The sequence below is a fragment of the Lactuca saligna genome, chromosome 3 (assembly GCF_052625555.1).
Source record: "Lactuca saligna cultivar CGN05327 chromosome 3, ASM5262555v1, whole genome shotgun sequence".
Taxonomy (NCBI): domain Eukaryota; kingdom Viridiplantae; phylum Streptophyta; class Magnoliopsida; order Asterales; family Asteraceae; genus Lactuca; species Lactuca saligna.
In genome coordinates, this window is record NC_136419.1 from 9,971,107 (window position 1) to 9,977,482 (window position 6,376).

Genomic DNA, 6,376 nt, shown 5'->3' on the forward strand with positions numbered 1-6,376 from the left:
AAAATGTAACGCCCATAAAGTTTCAACCAATTAAAACTATTCAAAATAGCTCATTTACTAATAAAAGTGTTTACAAAAGCATTGTTTCCTAAACTTTAAGTAATAAAATTACCAGACTTATCGTTCATTAGTTCAGTTTAGACCGTTCTATAAGTGTCAATACGTGTTCCTAAACTTTAAGTTATAAAGTTTCTAGAGTCACTGTTAATTCGTTGTATAAAATTTATAATAAATTTCTAACAAAAATTTGACAACGTAATGGCTGTAATTTGACCAAAACCAAGTTTTACCCAAAGTAACACTAACAATACCAAAATAATGTACAAGTTCAAATAGAAGTAACTATATCATTTTAAGTGAGTAATGACATCTAACAACTATTTTAACAGATATATATTTACAAATGATAAAATAACCATTATTAATAATAAAAATAACAAAACTATATTTCTTATTATTTAAAACATTAATTATATAGTAAAATCATATTATCTTCAAAATATATATATATATATATATATACACACACACACTAGACTAATACACGCACGTTGTGCAAAAACACCTATATAGTTGAAGTCTTTACAAATATATTTTTTTTAAATATAACAATAATGTTATTAAATTTGATATAATAATTGTATACTAAATTCATATAATATATTGATTATTTTGAATTATATGATAGCATATATACGTCTATTATAACTTTATAATCTCAATAGTTTGAATAACTTTTACCGGCGAGTTACACATGAATAGAATTATATATATATATATATATATATATATATATATATATATATATATATATATATATATATATATATATATATAATTGTTGTTATTGTTAATTAATGTTTTAAAATTATTTACTTAATGTTTTAATTTCTATCATTATAATTATTTAAAACATCAAACATTATTTTTGATTTTAAAGGTAACAGTATAATCATTTATATTAAGTTATTTTTAACTATTGTAATGGTAATTATTTTAAGCTATTTATTTGGAAACTTTTAACGATTATAAAAATATCTTTAGAAAATATTTTAGTTAAATTAAGATTGATTATTTTTGAATATAATAATTTATATACTAAATTAATATAATAGATTGATTATTTTTGAATTATATGATAATATATACATATATTATAACTTCATAATCTCAATCGTTTGAATGATTTCTACTTGCGAGTTACACCTAAATAAAATTAAATATAATATATGGTCTAATGTTATTTATAGTTGTTATTGTTAATTAATTTTTTAAAATTTATTTGCTTAATGATTTAATTTCTATTATTTTAATTATTTAAAACATCAAACATTATTTTTTAGTTTTAAAAGTAACAATATAATCATTTATATAGAGTTTTTTTAATTATTGTTATTATAAGTTATTTTAAGGTACTTATTTGGAAACTTATAACGATTATAAAAATATCTTTAGGAAATAATTTAGTTAAATTAAGATTATAATTTAGTTTTTGCATTTATCACTACAATTTATCACTTTTAACTATTTACATAATATTCTTTGGTTTTTTAAGTGAAACTGAAATCTATATTTAAGTTGACATTGTAATACGCAGAAACGCCTATATAGTTGAAGTCTTTACAAATATATTTTTTTTTAAAATATATAATAATTCATATACTAAAACGATATAATACATTGATTATTTTAAATTATACGTTTATATATACATCTTATATAACTTCATAATCTTAATCGTTTGAATGAATTCTACCCGTGAGTTACACATGAATAAAATTAAATATAATATATGGTTTAATGTTATTAATTAATTTTTTAAAATTTATTTGCTTAGTGTTTTAATTTCTATCATAATAATTATTTAAAACATCAAACATTATTTTTTGAAATGCTACAATGTAATCATTTATCTAGAGTTATTTTTAACTATTATTATTGTAAGTTATTTTAAACTACTTATTTGAAAACTTTTAACGATTATAAAAATATATACATGAATTACTTTAGTTAAATTAAGATTATAATTTAGTTTTTTTCATTTATCACTACAAGTTATCACTTTTAACTACTTATAAAATATTCTTTTGTTTTTAAGTGAAACTAAAATTTAAATTGTAATGTTATATTTAAGTTAACAATTTAAGTATTTTGTCCAAATTGTTCAAAAGATGTAGATTTAAACTGATTATGGTTTATATATAACAACATATTAAATTTAATAAATTAAGTATAATATGTTAAAAGTTAAAGACATAACTTTATAACTAGAAGTATAGATATTATTTTAAAATTGAAATTTAGTTTATTTATGATTACACTTTAGGTTTTATATTTATTTAACCTTATTCACCAACTTATAATCATTATTAGAAAGATACTACAACTTATTACTTTTAACTATTTACAAAATATTTTTTTGGGTTGCTTATGTTAAACTAAAATTTATATTTAAGTTGACCATGTAATGTTATATTCAAATTCATAATTTAAATATTTTATACAAATTCTTTCAAAATTCTATGTTTAAAATGATAATGGTTTACATCCAACAATATATTAAAACTAATAAATTAAGTATAATACGTTAAAAGTTAAAAAAACATAACTTTATAAGTACAAGTAAAGATATTATTTTAATATTGAAATTTATTTTATATATGATTACACTTTATGTTTGATATTTAGTTAACCTAATTAACCAAATTATAATTATTATTATTAGAAAGAAATTGAACATTCATGGGAGTTTCAAATGAATATGGTGAAATGAAAAATGAATGAGAGTTTCAAATGGATGTAGTGAAAGGAAAAATGTTTCATTTATAAGTATACTAGACGAATGCCCGCGCGTTGCACAGAAACACCTATATAGTTGAAATCTTTACAAGTAATTTTTTTTTAATATAACAATAACGTAGTTGTTATATTTAATATAATAATTTGTATACTAAATTGATATAATATATTGATTATTTTGAATTATATGATAATATATATATATATATATATATATATATATATATATATATATATATATATATATATATATATATATATATATATATATAGAATAGCTGCATAATATCAACCGTTTGAATGACATCTACCCACGAGTTACTCGTGAATAAAGTTAATTACAATATATGGTTTAATGTTATTTATAGTTATCGTTATTGTTAATTAATTTTTTATAATTTATTTGTTTAACATTTTAATTTATGTCATTATAATTATTTAAAACATTAAACATTGTTTTTTGATGTTAAAGATAACAATATAATCATTTATATAGAGTTATTTTGAACAATTGTTATTATAAGTTATTTTAAGCTACTTACTTGAAAAATGAAAACGTTTAACAATTATACAAATATTTTTAGGAAATATCTTAGTTAAATTGATATTATAATTTAGTTTTCGCATTTAGCACTACATTTTATCATTTTTTAACTATTCACAAAATATTCATTGGATTTTTTAAGTGGAACTGAAATTTATATTTAAGTTGATACTTAATGTTATATATAAATTAATAATTTAAGTATTTTGTACAAATTGTTAGAAACTTGTAGCTTTAAATTGATAATGGTTTGCATACAACATATTAAATCTAATAAATTAAGTATAGACTATTAAAAGTAAAAGACATAACTTTATAAGTAGAAGTAAAGATGTTATTTTAATACTAAAATTTAGTTTATTTATAATTACACTTTAGGTTTGATATTTATTTAACCTTATTAAACCAATTTATAATCATTATTCGAAAGACACTATAATTTATCACTTTTAACTATCTACAAAATATTCTTTGGGTTGTTTAAGTTAAACTAAAATTTATATTTAAGTAATTTTGTAATGTTAAATTTAATTTTGTGGTTGAAGTATTTTATACAAATTATTCAAAAGTATTAGCTTTAAAATGATAATGGTTTACATTCAACAATATATTAATACTAATAAATTAAGTATAATATTTTAAAAGTTAAAAAACATAACTTTATAAGTAGACGTAAAGAAATGCTTTTAATATCGAAATTTAGGTTATATATGATAACACTTTAGGTTTGATATTTATTTAGTCATATTAACCAACTTATAATAATTATTAGAAAGAAATTGTAAAGTCATGAGAGTTTCAAATGAATGTGGTGAAAGGAAAAATTCTTGGGAGTTTCAAATGAATGTGGTGAAAGGAAAAATACTTCCTTTATAAGTATACAAGTACAGTGAGAATACTCAATTCTAACTGAAGATAACCGAATCACACTCGAATTGCTGCTACCACAGCTCCTCACACTGATCATAACCGAAATTCAACCCTAATTAATAATCTAGATTTTAACCCATAATCAATGGTCTAAATTATCTTTTATCTTACTAAGAGCAAAAGACCATTTTTCCCTTTCCATACATGACCTAACTATTCAAGGCCCAAATCTTATAATGACGCGAGGACCAAATGGGTTTCTGGGAGTACGTCATGTGTACTCCATATTACGCCTTACGTACGTGGAGATCACATAAAAGGTAATGGGACAAAACTCGCTAAGCCAAGTGTACTCAGGGGTTACACCCAACGTAATCCCTTGTTGTCCAAAACCATACTTTTAGCTCTTAATGCTTATAGACCAAATGTCCAACTTACTCTTTAGATTTGATATTTATTTAACTTTATTAACCAACTTATAATCATTATTAGAAAGACACTACAATTTATTATTTTTAACTATTTACAAAATAATCTTTGGGTTGTTTAACTTAAACTAAAATTTATATTTAAATTAACCATATAATGTTATATTTAAATTAATAATTTAAGTATCTTATACAAGTTGTTCCAAAATTGTATCATTAAAATGATAATGGTTTACATCCAAAAACATATTAAAACTAATAAATTAAGTATAATATGTTACAAGTTAAAAAAAAACATAGTTTTATGAGTAGAATTAAGATATTATTTTAATATTGAAAATTAGTTTATATATTATTACAATTTAGGTTTGATATTTATTTAACATAATTAACCGAATTATAATTATTATTAGAAAGAAATCGAAAAGTCATGGGAGTATCAAATGAATGTGGTGAAATGAAAAATCCATGAGAGTTTTAAATGAATGTGGTGAAAGGTAAAATGTTTACTTTATAAGTATACTAAGCAAATGTCTGCACGTTACGCAGAAACACCTATATAGTTCTAGTCTTTACAAATATATGTTTTTTTTAATTTAACAATAACGTTGTTTTTAAATTTCATATAATAAATTTTATACTAAATTGATATAATATATTGATTATTTTGAATTATATGATAATATATACATCTATTATAATTTCATAATCTCAATCGTTTGAATAACTTCTACCTGCGAGTTACACATGAATAAAATTAAATATAATATACGGTTTAATGTTATTTATAGTTGTTGTTATTTTTAATTAATTTTTTAAAATTTATTTGCTTAATGTTTTAATTACTATCAGTATAATTATTTAAAATATCAAACATTATTTTTTGATTTTAAAGGTGACAATATAGTCATTTATATAGAGTTATCTTTAATTATTATCATTGTAAGTTATTTTTAGCTACTTATTTGGAAACTTTTAACGATTATAAAAATATCTTTAGAAAATATCGTATTTTAAATGAGATTACAATTTAGTTTTTGCATTCATCACTATAATTTATCACTTTCAACTATTTATAGAATATTCTTAGGTTTTTTAAGTGTAAGCAAAACTTATATTTAAGTTGACATTGTAATGCGCTGAAACACATATCTAGTTGAATTCTTTAGAAGTATATGTTTTTTTTTAATATAAAAATACCGTTGTTGTTAAGTTTGATATAATAATTCGTAGACTAAACTGATATAATTTATTGATTATTTTGAATTATATGGTAATATATACATCTATTATTACTTCATAATCTCAATCGTTTGAATGACATCTACCAGCGAGTTACACATAAATAAAATTAAATATAATATATGATTTAATATTATTTATAGTTGTTGTTATTGTTAACTAATTTTTAAAAATTTATTTTCTTAACGTTTTAATTTCTATCATTATGATTATTTAAAATATCAAGCATTATTTGTTGACTTTAAAGGTAACAATATAATTATTTATATAGAGTTATTTTTAACTATTTTTATGGTAAGTTATTTTAAGCTACTTATTTGAAAACTTTTAACGATTATAAAAATATATTTAGAAAATATTTTAGTTAAATTGTGATTATAATTTAGTTTTTGTATTAATTACTACAATTCATCACTTTTAACTATTTATAAAATATTCTTTGGTTTTTTTAATGGAAGTGGAATGTGTATTTATGTTGACATTGTAATGTTAT